Source organism: Lissotriton vulgaris, chromosome 9, assembly GCF_964263255.1.
Source record: "Lissotriton vulgaris chromosome 9, aLisVul1.2, whole genome shotgun sequence".
NCBI lineage: Eukaryota > Metazoa > Chordata > Amphibia > Caudata > Salamandridae > Lissotriton > Lissotriton vulgaris.
In genome coordinates, this window is record NC_141697.1 from 211,005,833 (window position 1) to 211,020,343 (window position 14,511).

Genomic DNA, 14,511 nt, shown 5'->3' on the forward strand with positions numbered 1-14,511 from the left:
TGTTTTTGGTTTCAATCGAAGCAGCTGTCGCCACATAGTAATCAGTCACCTAAAATTTGACACCCCAGTGTTGGCTCTAGTTTTGTTTAATATATCAGTTGGACTCAGCCATCCTGAGTAATGAGTCAAGACCCTTCTTGATTCTCCTTCTTTATAGACTATGGCTCAGTATTATGAACGACAGGAATGGGAGGCTCAAGAAAGTAGTGATAAGAAAGCGAAGGAGTTAAAGACGAAGGTGATGATGGCTCAGGTTTACGCTGCACAACCGAGAGGGAACAATAGGGGTAGACGTGGATTGTATGGTACGTCTTCCGTTCGTTCTGATATTTCTGAGGACCAGTGTGCATACTGTAAACAGTTTGGACATTGGGCTTCAGACTGTCCGGTGCTTCGAGAGCAGCGTAATCAGCGTGGTTGAGGAGGTGGAAGGACACGGAATAGTTATTCAGGGTCGAGGGGAGGAGCGAACGATCGTGGTAGGTTTGAAGCGAGGGGTTGTGGTCAGGCTGATCATTATACTTTTGATCGACGGAATCAGTATCAGATAGCTGAAGGTGAGTTTGCAGAGTCCCAGGATTATGTACACGCATAGGATTGCGTAGGATGGGGTGTGGAATCGGTTGCAGTACCAGTAGATCAGAGGGGTCCATATGTATCAGCACATGTTTTGGGTTCTACTGATCAGTTTCTGGTCCATACAGGAGCTACTCGTAGTGCTCTGTCCAAACACTTGGTTCCTAGGGCTCCCCTGTCTGGCGAAACAATCACATCAATAGGGTTTGATGGAACACCCTCTCTTAGCCCATTGTCACAACCCCTTACATTTCACATTGACAAATTTCTTGCCACGTGTCCGTTTTTGTTGTCACCAAACACTCCAGATAATATCATGGGGTGGATATGCTTAAATATTTTCGAGCAACTATCAGCTGCGCACCTGAAGGAGTGCGGGTTATTTTGAATGAGAATTACCCAGATGTAGAGAGATTGTGCCTCATGCAGGAGATTGAGGCGTTAGCCTCTCTTCCAAAAACGTTATGGGCTACTTCGGACACGGATGTGGGACAGATGATTATCCCTCCCATACGCATCACTGTAAAGGAGGGAGCGTCTCTGCCTCATGTACCACAGTATAAAATTTCCAGGGAAGGTGAAATTGCTTTAATGCATATTGTACATGACTTGATTATTGCAGGTGTGGTGGAAGAAGTCCCCTAGAATGTCTGTAACAGCCCTATTCTTCCGATTTTAAAGAAAGATATAGACACTAAACTCTACCGTTTTATTATTGATTTGAGGGAAATTAATAAGATAGTAGTGCCGCAGTATCCAGTGGTGTCTGATATTACCACCTTACTTACTTTGATTCCACCCACAGCCACTACTTTTACTGTTATCGACTTGAAGAACGCTTTCTTCTCGATCCCTATCCATCCTGATAGCAGATACTTGTTTGGTTTCACATTAAATAATAAATCATATAGATTTTGTCGAGTTCCTCAGGGTTACACTGAAAGTCGTAGCATCTATGGCCAGGCTTTAAAAAGGCAGCTTGATTCTTTTGATTTACAGTCTGGAGTGGCTCTCATTCAATACGTTGATGACATCTTACTTGCTGCAGACACGCAGGAACAATGTGAAGAGAGTAGTCTTTCCCTGCTTTCTTTTCTTGCTCAGAATAATCACAAAGTTTCTAAGAAAAAGCTACAATATTGTAGACCAAAGGTGACCTACCTCGGTCATCTTTTGTCTAAGGAGGGACGTGCATTGACATCTGATCGAATTCAAGCAATCTTAGATACACCAGTCCCTCGCACTCAGAAAGATGTTCGGGCATTCATAGGTTTGACGTCTTTTTGCAGGCAGTGGATAATGGGGTTCTCACACATTATAAAACCTTTGTTAGCATTGTTGTCCAAAACTACACTGATTCCCCTTGAAAGGACAGATGAATGTCAGAATGCCTTCGAACAATTGAGACAGGCCCTTTGTTCTGCACCAGTGCTAGGTACACCAGATTATACAAAAATCTTTACAATATATGTACACGAGAAAGATGGGTGTGCATTGTCAGTCTTAGTGCAGAGACAAGGAGACAAACAGAGGCCTTGTGCGTACTTCTCAGCAGTACTTGATCCTGTAGCACGAGGATTACCTGGGTGTTTTCGAGCAGTTGCAGCAACAGCAGTGGCTATACGACAGAGTGAGGGAATAGTTTTGTCACACAAATTGTTGGTGTTAGTTTCCCATGCGGTAGACACTCTGTTAAACCAAACAAAAACTGAGTACTTAACTAGTGCACGTTTAACAGGATATGAGCTAACACTGTTGGCGCCACATATTACACTGAAGAGATGTGCTACTTTGAACCCTGCTACTTTATTGCCGTATCCAGTTGGTGAGACCCAGGAGGAAGAACACCATGATTGTGTTTTCCTGACTGAAGAACAAACAAAGGGTCGTATCGACTTACAGGATACGCCACTTCCAGATGTAGATGGGGAACTGTGGGTTGATGGATCGTGTCTAAGGCTGCCAGATGGTACAACTTCTGCAGCGTATGCGATCACGACGCTTAAGACACTGGTAGAAACAGCACGAATACCGCAAAAATCGACCCAAGCAGCTGAATTGATAGCTTTAACAAAAGCATGTGAATTAAGTGCTGGTTTATGTGTGAATATCTACACTGATAGCCGGTACGCCTTTGGAGTAGTGCATGATTTTGGCCTACTCTGGAGGGAACGTGCATTTTTGACTTCACACGGAGTGCACATTATGCATGGAGAATTAGTACGTGATCTCCTGAATGCGCTACTATGTCCAAAGAAAGTGGCGATAATTAAATGCAGTGCACATAAGAAAGTGACAGACAAAGTAGGACAGGGAAATGCTTTTGAAGATCGTATAGCAAGGGAAACTGCTATGTTACAAAATGCCTCGCCTATGTACATGGTGAAATCGCAGGCTGAGCGATGGCATGATGCTAGAGAGGAGATCTTAGACATTCAGAAATTAGCGTCTGAAGCAGAACTCACAACCTGGGCAACAGAGGGAGTGTTGGATGATGAGGGTTGCTGGAGAAGCAAAGATATGGAGAGATGGAAATTGCCTGCAGCTTACTTGCAAGCAATGGTCCAAATGACACATGGATTGGCACATGTTGGAGCTCTCGCAATTACTAAATTGCTTACACGAGTTTGGGAGCATCCTGAGATTGCCAATACGGCCAAAAGAGTAGTGCAGACCTGTCTGATATGCTTGCAGCACAATCCTGCTAAAGGGACTTATACTCCGAAGGGAGGGTTTGTCCCGCCTACTGCACCATTCGAAGTACTACAAATGGATTACATCCAGCTTGAGCGTTGCAATAATCTTAAGTATGTCTTAGTGGTGGTGTGTGCTTTCAGTAACTGGATTGAGGCCTTCCCCACGAAGGATAATACAGCGTTAACAACAGCTAAGGTCCTGCTCAAAGAGTACTTCCCACGCTATGGTGTTTGTAAATTTTTGTGGAGTGATAATGGTCCTCATTTTGTCGGGAAAGTAGTGGAATACGTCATGAAAGTATTGGGGATTCAGCAAAAGTTCCACGCTGTATTCCACCCGCAGTCAGCAGGTCTGGTAGAAAGGTATAATGCTACTCTGAAGTTGAAGTTAGCAAAGATCGTGGCATCTTCATCTTTGAAATGGCCAGATGCCCTGCCTCTAGCACTGTTATCTATTAGATCAGTGCCACATTCCCGCACTGGCCTCACACCTTATGAAGTGGTGTTTGAAAGGCCTATGAATATATGGGGAGTTCCTAAGCCTCGTCTGTTACATGATGTGCCTTGTATAATGATGAACGATTATTTGGCACGATTAACAAATGATTTACTTTCTATTCATCAACAGGTTCGAGAAGCGCTCCCCGACAATTCCATTGGAGAGGCTCACAATCTTCGTCCTGGGGATCATGTGATGATCCGATCATTTGAGAGATCCAGCAGCTTGGAACCGAGGTGGCGTGGCCCTGAGCAAGTGCTGCTGGCGACTCGAACGGCTGTGCGAGTCACGAATAAGAAGCGGTGGGTGCATTCTACTCATTGTCGTCGTGTCTCTCCGGATCTGGTGAATCCTGCTGTGCTGTCTGATTATCGAGACATCTTGGATGCAGAGAAGAGCCCAGCTACTACGTCTACTGAATCGGAGGGAGCCTTCCCGGACCACACTGTTTCTGGTGGAGAAAGATACAATCTACGGCCAAGGAAAGCAGCTGTTTTGTGCGAGACTGGTTGAGTTACCGCTCTGAGGTTTGTGAAAACGGAAGCCGAGAATATCAAGGGGGGGGGGTCAGTTCTGCCAAGTGTAGCGACACCCGTCTTGAATCTCGGAGAAGAAACCAGCGGCTACCTCGGAGCTCAGCACTCATATTTTTATTTTTTAGTTGTTTTATTTTGAGACATTTGTGTTTTGAACTATGGCACCTACTACGATAAGAAATAAGAGAATTCTTGGTGCAGTGCTTTTTGTTACGACCATAGTAGCAATAGCCATAATAGCTTGGGTTGTAGAACGAGTTGTCCCGGCAAGATATTATTTGTTACCTACTACCCCAATCCCATCTGAAAATTTTCATTTCACTTTGCCATATCATGAAGAAAGAAATAGATAGACTTATTTGAATAACAGTTTCATTCAGATTCTGCATCACACCCATAATATGACGAACACTTCGAACTGTTGGGTATGTGAAATGTTGCCTGGACACAAGAAGAAAGGAGGCACTCCGCTTATCCTCTTCCGTTCTCCCATAATGGTTCCTGTAACGCTTGGTACACTCTTCTGTTTACTTTGAGATGGTCGACAAAAGGTGGACTGCTTTTTCGACTCAATAAAGTTTGCTATAATGACAGAGATGGTTACCCGCAAGCAGAAGGAACCAAATTTGAGTGGGAAGAATATCGACCAGATAATGTGTCATTGCCCCGTGTTTATACAAACTATAAGCGTACGAATATGTCAAGTTTACATGTAATTACCAATTCCAATTCCAAAAATTCTTTATTTCGGCCACACGGGCCATAAAAGATGCAATAAAATACAATACATATATTACACAATAAAATGCAGTATAAATAATACACAGTATTTATATTTAAAAAGACTGGAGGGACTGCATGGGGTAAGGAGTGCACAGTTGTGCCAGTTCAGGGGGACATTTTCTTCCTTATTATCCAAGCTGCCATTAGGAATTTTGAAACAGCAAAGACAATATGTCCCAGGGTATTAGTTTTCATGACCCTGTAGGCTTGTTGATACTCCCGAAAACCCAGGTTTCGGCACATCGGTACTATCCAGCGCTTCCTGGGTCTCTGGTACGCGTGGCAGACAAACATTATGTGCAAATCATCTTCATCCTTGATTTTACAGCAAGGACAGAGTTTGTCACCCCCTATGGTCCATTTATGGGTAAATACTTTAGTGGGGAGTGTGCCAAACCTCCATTGCAGAAACAGTTTCCTCGCCAAAAGAGGAAAGATAAAATCCATAAAAGGTTCAAAAAGGTAAGAATTTTTGGATTCGATAAAACGTCCCGTCAAGGTGCCGCTGATATGGGCATTATCCATGTCAGCCAGGTTTTTGTTTCTGTAGAGCTGGGCAAGAGTTTTACGCGTGATCCTTTGGCAACCCTGAGCTGGATCATCCCAAAGGTCTGGCAAGTTCAAACTGAGCAATTCTGATTTAATATAGGCCAGCCAGGGAATATTGTTGCTACCATTCAGCCTCAGTACATGGGTAAGGTCCTGCCTGTAATGATACAGTTCCTCGGTAGACCATATCCGGTGCCAAAACTTCACGGGTTTCGATAGGAGATCTTCAGCAATGGAGTGTATCCCCAAATCCAATCTTAGGGGGAGGAGTGGCGTACCTTGCGGGAGAGCTAATAGGCGTCTCTAAAAACTATTTTCCACCGCTGCCAATGCCTTCCCCGCTTTGTGACCCCACAACTCGCTGCCATACATGGCTGCTGCCTTCGCTTGGGATCTGTATGTTTCAAGGGCCGGGCTTACAGGCTTAAAGGTGGACTTATTTACCACCTTCAGGAGTGCGCCTGCTAGCTGGGATAGTTTCAGCCTTGATCTCGCTATCTGGCAGTCCCAAGCTAAGTTTTCTTGTAGCGTTACCCCCAGATATATGAAGGTCGAGACCCTCTCAAGACTTACTTCCCCCAGTTTTGGGTTGGGTCTGGTTCTGGCAGGGGGATTGAAGATCATAAACTTAGTTTTATCTGTGTTGACCTCCAACCCATGTTGATGACAAAAAAGGCCAAAACCATTCACAACCCTCTGGATCCCCATGGGGGATTTGGAAAGCAGGAGGGTATCGTCAGCAAACATGATTGCCGGAACCCTCCTGCCTGCCAAAACCGGGGCATCATTGTCCTCAACAGTGTCAAGATGTTGAATGACACTGTTGATGAAAAGGCAGAACAGGGTCGGCGCCAAGACACAGCCCTGTCTGACTCCTCGGCGGACCGGAAATTTGCCCGAGAGCTTACCATCCCTCCCACACCTCACTTGTGCATAGTTGTTCTCGTGCAGCCTGATGATAATGCTGAGGAGGTGGGGGGGCACTCCTAGCTTCTGCAGAACCTCCCAAAGTTTCCCTCTGGGAACTAGGTCAAAGGCTGACCTCAGATCCACGAAGACCATGTACAGTCTTCCTCCCTCTATAGTTACAGTCTTCCAATATAGGAGAAGAAGGCGGAAGATCTGGTCCATGGTCGACGTGTTCTTTCTGAAGCCAGCCTGGAGGGGGCTCATGATGTCATTGTCCTCCACCCAGTCCAGGAGGTGATTAAGGATGAGGCGCGCAAAGAGCTTTTGGGGTACATCTATTAGGCTAATAGGCCTGTAGTTGGCGGGGAGCAGAGTAGATCCCTTCTTGTGGATCGGGACAATCTCTGCCCCGAGCCACGACCCAGGGATTGACATACCTCCTAAAATGGCATTGAAAAGAATAAGGAGGTATGGGCCCCAGATGTCCATGTGATGCCTAAAGAGATCCCCAGGCAGCCTATCCAGACCTGGCGCCTTCCCCGATGATAAGTGCTTCAGGGCTGCCTCCACTTCCCCCAGGGATAGTTCCATTTCACAATCCTGTGTGCCACAGGGCGCAGGCAGGGCTGTGTCAGGGCAGGGGTTGGTGTCTTGATAGAGCTCCCCAAAATGGGCCTCCCAAACCTCGGGGGCAATATTGGGTTCCACTGCTTTTTTGAGTTCCCCTATGCCATTATTAACAAGGGCCCAGAATTTACGGGAATCCCTGACTTTTAGGGCATCATGAAGATCATGCCAGTGATTCCAGTCCCACTCGGTCCTGGCAGTCGCTAACACAGCTTTATAGTACTTCCTAAGGTCACGTACCTTGGCCTTATTTGTCCCCTCTTTTATTGCAGCAATGAGCTCAGTCTTTGCTGCCCTACAAGAGGAGGTATACCAGGTGGGAACATGGGTCTTTTTCTTGCTCTTGGGCACCACCGGGTAGAATACCTCAGCCAAGTCTCTTACAAGATCCTGGTGGATATCACCCAGTTTCTCATTGTATCCCGGAGATCTTGGTGCGTTTAGAAGTGCATCAAGCTCCTTAAACCTTGGGAGTGCCAACTCGTATAACTTGCTAATGGTCTCTTCTGAGCTCACAAGCTTTCCCCACTTAACCCTGCGCCTATTGGTTGTAAGGACCAATTCCCCCGTGTCTCCCCCCGGGTTTTCTACCACTTTGCCCGCTAAATGGATGGGCCACTGAATATTTAAACAGAGGGCATTATGGTCGCTATCTGACCTATGTATTACCCTAAAGTCAAGGACTTTGGGCCAGAGTGTAATGTCTAACATGATGTAATCTATCCTCGACTCGTGACCCCTCCTATTAAAAGTACACACTGAGGGAGTGTCGGAAGGGGTGCGACCATTACAAGCCCTCAGTGCGTAGTTCAGGGTTAGGGACATAAGTTGTATTGCAAGGGGGGACCATGCTTTGGGATGGGGGGAAGACGAGGGTGGGACCCCCCAGTAATCATCCTTGGCCGTGAGGGCACCCTCCGACATGCCCTCCAAAGGTTCAAAGTGGCAGTTGAAGTCTCCTCCAAGCACCACCCTGAGATCTCCCGGGAGTTGCCCCAGGAAGGAAGACAGGTCGTTTAGGGTTGGAGATTTGTTTGGTGCGGCAACCGGTCGCGAGTAGACGTTCACAATAGCCCATGGTGGTTTACCAGGCCATGTGAGCCGAACACACTGGATGTCCTGCGAGAACGTGTGCACCTGTTCCGCCTGGCACCCAGCGTGGCTCGCGATCCAGATTGCTAGACCACCCGACGGCCTCCCCCTCCCACCCCATTTGGCAGGGATTTCAAATACTTCAAACCCGCTCCTAGTTGCAGTGTCCCTCGCCCACGTTTCCTGGAGAAGGAGGATGTCGCTACTGCCCACTAAATGGTCCCACTCCGGTGTGCCTTCCTTATTTGCAATGCCCGCTACATTCCATGAAACAATTCTCAAGCCCTGATCTGTTGGTAGAGGGCCTTGACCTACAGTAGGGGGTTGCCCAGGGGCTGTGGGTGGCTGAATCCCTGGCAAGGCAGTAGTGCACTCCGTGATGGCGGATGGACCAGCCAACTCCGCCCCCCCGAGTTGCAGGATACAGTCAGTCCCGATGTTGTGATAAGACCCCTGTAAGCCCAGACTTTCACCACTGCTAAGTGGTCGAACTTTGGCGTTATCCTGCGGACCGTGTTCAGTCGCAGGAGCTGCAGCCATTCCCACCTCATTTTGCACCTCAACTTTAGCAGTATCCTGCAGGCCCGGTTCAGTTACAGGGGCTATACTCTCTCCCACCCGACTTTGAGCGTCATCCACCCTCTTCCCAGGGCTGGGAGAGGTCTCCCTGGTTTGTGGTCAGTCGACCTGGTCTAGGCAGGAAAATCTATTATGATGTATGAGGTTTGCCTGGGCATGTGGTGGGTGATGCCTTGGTCTATAGCGTGAGCCATCCACAGCAAAACCTACTCTAGTCCACCCCTTCTCCCCCCCTGCCTCACTGCTTACATTTGGGTAAAAGTATGAGAGGGGGACAAGTTCAATATTGGACTTGTCAGGCCTTACAAGCCAGTTGGAGATGTAGTTAGCTACATGGGGGCTTTTAAAGCTTATGATAATGCAGTCCCCTGCCCTATTCTTTGGGGTATGACCGATCCAAGGGATCCTCCTGACCATCAGGACCTCGCCTTTCAGGTTAGGAGGCAGCGGCCTGTTGATACTAAGCCAGCTTATCGCCTTATTTCGTAACGAGTCTTGGGGCTCCCTCATGTCACCAGTTAACTCAGGTACTCCCACCATGATTACCGTGTATGGGACTGCTTCTGGGGGCAGATTCACCACCCTGCGCCTGTCAAAATGGGGAGCGGGACCATCAGTGGGGCCATTAGTAGGGTTCGCTACTCCCCCTATCTGTGGCGCAAGAATTTGCTTTGATCTCCTTGGGGCCGGGACAGGGGGCCTAGGTGCCGATGGTAACAGAGGGTGCGTCTGGGGAACAAGCGCACCGTCTGTACCTGGCAGCACCCTGTTGGTGCCCTGAGACGGTGCAACGGGCAGCAGACTATTCCCCGAGGGAGCCCGGGAGACTAGAGGGACATTTGTCACACTTGTGGCTGACCCAGGGCTTTTCCTTAGGTGACTACTTTCCAGTGCCTTCAGTCTGGACTCTATGGCGTCCAGTTTAGCTGCAATGGGGTTTAGCAAATTCTTCATGATGTCTGTGAGTGATTTGACTAGTGAGTCAGTGCTAGTGGAAGTTGCCCCACCGAAAACAAAAGGGCCCGGGTGCAGGGATAGGGAGGCGGGAGCTGGAGAGCCCATGTGATTTGACCTGGACCTTGATAAATTGAGATCAGGAGAGGCAGAAATGTCTATACTGTCAGTCTGGTTTGGCTCTATTGTATCGACTTTGGCCCTCTTTGCCTTCTTTGCTTTCCTGGACCTTTTTCTTTTGGGAGGCTGTTCCACTCTACTGCCTACAGAATCTGTAAGCAGGTCGACCTGGCCTGCATCTTGCAAGACTGATCCCCTGCTTTCCGGAATGGCAGGATGGTCAGAGATCCCAGAAAGCCGGGAGGAGTTCCTGTCCCTCTGCGTCAAGGGAGTCCTTAACTGCTGAAGGACCGACTCGATCGTCTGGTCAATACTGTCCATTAGTGACATATGGGTAACATCCAGTGGGATCGGTGTACTAGCGTCTGTGGAAAGGGTATCCCCCTGGTCCAAAAACACACTTTCCGGACCCATCTCAAGGAGCGCCTCTGGGATTGACGAGCATTTACTAGCTAAGTTACTCGCCTTGGGGAAAAAGTTTTCCAGAGTGCTTGTACCTTGTTGGGCGGACTTGCTTCGTGAAGTTCTGGTCGCCATTATGGAGTATGTGGGGGAAGCTACAGGGCCGGGAGCGTCAGAGGGGTGGCCCGGTCCGGTCTCAACCGGCCTCTAACGGCCTAGAACGGCCCGCTCTTTGCCCGGTCTTCGCCCCGGTGGCCGCCCCGCGCGCGTCCCGCGATGCGCGTGAGCGGGTTCTCCTAAGTATGACAAGGGGGCGTGGCACTGGGAGGGGGCGCGGCGCAGCGGGAAGAGGAACCAGCTGGTGATGGCAGATGGGCTGCTGGTCCTCGCAGTCCCGCTCGCCTGCGCCTCTCACCTCCGCTGCGGCCGGCTTTTGGGGACAGCTTCTTACTCCAAAAACGAGCGTCAGCTCCCAACCACTCCTGTGGCGAGCAAATGGACAACAGACTCCTTGGAACCTCTGCACGAGCGGCACCCGCGAAGCGGGGGCCACGAGGAATAAAGTACTCCCCAGGCGGGGGGGCGTGGCACTGGGAGGGGGCGCGGCGCGGCGGGAAGAGGAACCAGCTGGTGATGGCAGATGGGCTGCTGGTCCTCGCAGTCCCGCTCGCCTGCGCCTCTCACCTCCGCTGCGGCCGGCTTTTGGGGACAGCTTCTTACTCCAAAAACGAGCGTCAGCTCCCAACCACTCCTGTGGCGAGCAAATGGACAACAGACTCCTTGGAACCTCTGCACGAGCGGCACCCGCGAAGCGGGGGCCGCGAGGAATAAAGTACTCCCCAGGCGGGGGGGGCGTGGCACTGGGAGGGGGCGCGGCGCGGCGGGAAGAGGAACCAGCTGGTGATGGCAGATGGGCTGCTGGTCCTCGCAGTCCCGCTCGCCTGCGCCTCTCACCTCCGCTGCGGCCGGCTTTTGGGGACAGCTTCTTACTCCAAAAACGAGCGTCAGCTCCCAACCACTCCTGTGGCGAGCAAATGGACAACAGACTCCTTGGAACCTCTGCACGAGCGGCTCCCGCGAAGCGGGGGCCGCGAGGAATAAAGTACTCCCCAGGCGGGGGGGCGTGGCACTGGGAGGGGGCGCGGCGCGGCGGGAAGAGGAACCAGCTGGTGATGGCAGATGGGCTGCTGGTCCTCGCAGTCCCGCTCGCCTGCGCCTCTCACCTCCGCTGCGGCCGGCTTTTGGGGACAGCTTCTTACTCCAAAAACGAGCGTCAGCTCCCAACCACTCCTGTGGCGAGCAAATGGACAACAGACTCCTTGGAACCTCTGCACGAGCGGCACCCGCGAAGCGGGGGCCGCGAGGAATAAAGTACTCCCCAGGCGAGGGGGCGTGGCACTGGGAGGGGGCGCGGCGCGGCGGGAAGAGGAACCAGCTGGTGATGGCAGATGGGCTGCTGGTCCTCGCAGTCCCGCTCGCCTGCGCCTCTCACCTCCGCTGCGGCCGGCTTTTGGGGACAGCTTCTTACTCCAAAAACGAGCGTCAGCTCCCAACCACTCCTGTGGCGAGCAAATGGACAACAGACTCCTTGGAACCTCTGCACGAGCGGCACCCGCGAAGCGGGGGCCGCGAGGAATAAAGTACTCCCCAGGCGGGGGGGCGTGGCACTGGGAGGGGGCGCGGCGCGGCGGGAAGAGGAACCAGCTGGTGATGGCAGATGGGCTGCTGGTCCTCGCAGTCCCGCTCGCCTGCGCCTCTCACCTCCGCTGCGGCCGGCTTTTGGGGACAGCTTCTTACTCCAAAAACGAGCGTCAGCTCCCAACCACTCCTGTGGCGAGCAAATGGACAACAGACTCCTTGGAACCTCTGCACGAGCGGCACCCGCGAAGCGGGGGCCGCGAGGAATAAAGTACTCCCCAGGCGGGGGGGCGTGGCACTGGGAGGGGGCGCGGCGCGGCGGGAAGAGGAACCAGCTGGTGATGGCAGATGGGCTGCTGGTCCTCGCAGTCCCGCTCGCCTGCGCCTCTCACCTCCGCTGCGGCCGGCTTTTGGGGACAGCTTCTTACTCCAAAAACGAGCGTCAGCTCCCAACCACTCCTGTGGCGAGCAAATGGACAACAGACTCCTTGGAACCTCTGCACGAGCGGCACCCGCGAAGCGGGGGCCACGAGGAATAAAGTACTCCCCAGGCGGGGGGGGCGTGGCACTGGGAGGGGGCGCGGCGCGGCGGGAAGAGGAACCAGCTGGTGATGGCAGATGGGCTGCTGGTCCTCGCAGTCCCGCTCGCCTGCGCCTCTCACCTCCGCTGCGGCCGGCTTTTGGGGACAGCTTCTTACTCCAAAAACGAGCGTCAGCTCCCAACCACTCCTGTGGCGAGCAAATGGACAACAGACTCCTTGGAACCTCTGCACGAGCGGCATGTAATTACAGTTATTGACACTAAAGCTGATCTATGAGTTCGAAATAAAGGTACTATCCCAGTAGGGAGAAGTGAATGTAATACTACCGTCACCTTTGACACACCAAATGGTATTGCCTTTGCAGCCTCACGAAATACTTATTTTATTTGTGGAAATAAAGGTTATCACCGTCTTCCTATTGGATGGTTAGGAACATGTTACATATCCTTTGTATTACCACCTGTATTTATTGCTCCACCTATGTATCATAATGATTTTGTATTATATCATGATTTTATACTAAATAGAGTAAAAAGATCATTGGCAATTGACGAGATTGTCCAAACTGGCACCTCCTTGCAGCAATATGTTGATTTTAATTTAGGTCTCTTTTCATTTGTTGGTGCTGCCCTGAATAATAGGAAAATAAGACGGTTGTGGAAGCTGTTGCTAATGAAACAGTTTTTGCCTTAGGAAATCTGACTGAGGAACTTCAAATTACTAGAATTGTAAGGCTCCAGAACCGTATGGTTCTAGATGTAGTGTTAGCTGATTGTGGGGGTACATGCCGTCTTATCGGAAGTAGTTGTTGCGTATATGTTCCTGACAATTCACCTTCTGCATATGATGCTATTTCTAAATTGCATAAAATAGCTGCTGAAATACACCCTGGAAATGGTACATGGACATTTTCAAACTGGTTTTGGACTTTGCTCAGCACCTGGGGTTGGAAACTATTGACTATCTTGTGTATAATAATTGGAGTACTCTTTTCCCTTTGTCTATGCATTCAATGTGGCCCCATGTTATGTTCTATCTGTCTTACTGCTTGCATTCCATCCAAATGAGCCATTGCTAAAAATGAGCAAATGATTAATCGAGAAATAACGAATATTATGTTAATTAATACTGACGATGAGTATCCTTATTATGTCCATTATGAGGTAGCTTCAGCTAAACGCTAAAAGGTTCGTCTTTCGTAATTTGACAAAGATCGGGTTAGCGTTTAGCTCAGCTACACGAATTTCTTCTTATCTTGACTACTTTTTCGGCGGCCATTTTGTATTTGATGGCCTCCATTTACATGAACATGCTGCCTCGTGGTCAGCATGCCTTTTTGTCCTTCCTCTGTACCAATGACCATTTAACTTGCCCAGCAACAGCCCCCTAAAAGACGCACCCTTGGTTACCAAGGAGTTAGGACTGGGTGCGTCTTTTAGGGGGCGCACACCACCCACTTCCTTGTTTTGGTCCTGAGGAATACCGGGGATTTCCCCAATTGGTAGAAACATGTCGACCAACACATAAACTGAGATATGTAGGCCGTAACTTCCCTACTACTATCTCACCCACATTTTTAATATTGTCCAGTTACTTTTTAATTAAAAATTGTATAAAAGCATTAACCAGGACAATTTTAACACTCACACTTTTTGTTCACATCCCACACTTCACTACCTGCTCCACTGTAACCCAGGTGTTGAAGCACACCCAAGTGACGCTAGGCCACTTGGGTGGGCCCCGATGATGAAGCAAGTCACCACCAGGTGGTGAGTGAGGGGTTTACTAACAAAGGAACAGTGTTTCCTTAGTTTGGACAAAAGCCTTCATTACCCTCATCGGGTAATACTCCTCCATTTGTTCTTTTGTATACCTTGACCAGGGAATCAGGAGTATTCCCCGTCCGGCTACCACAGACGCAACTCCTTTCTCTCTCTTTGTTTCCAAGAGTGAGGCATTAGCCATTATGGCATAACACTTCACTCCCCCACTTCAGAAACGCAAGCCTG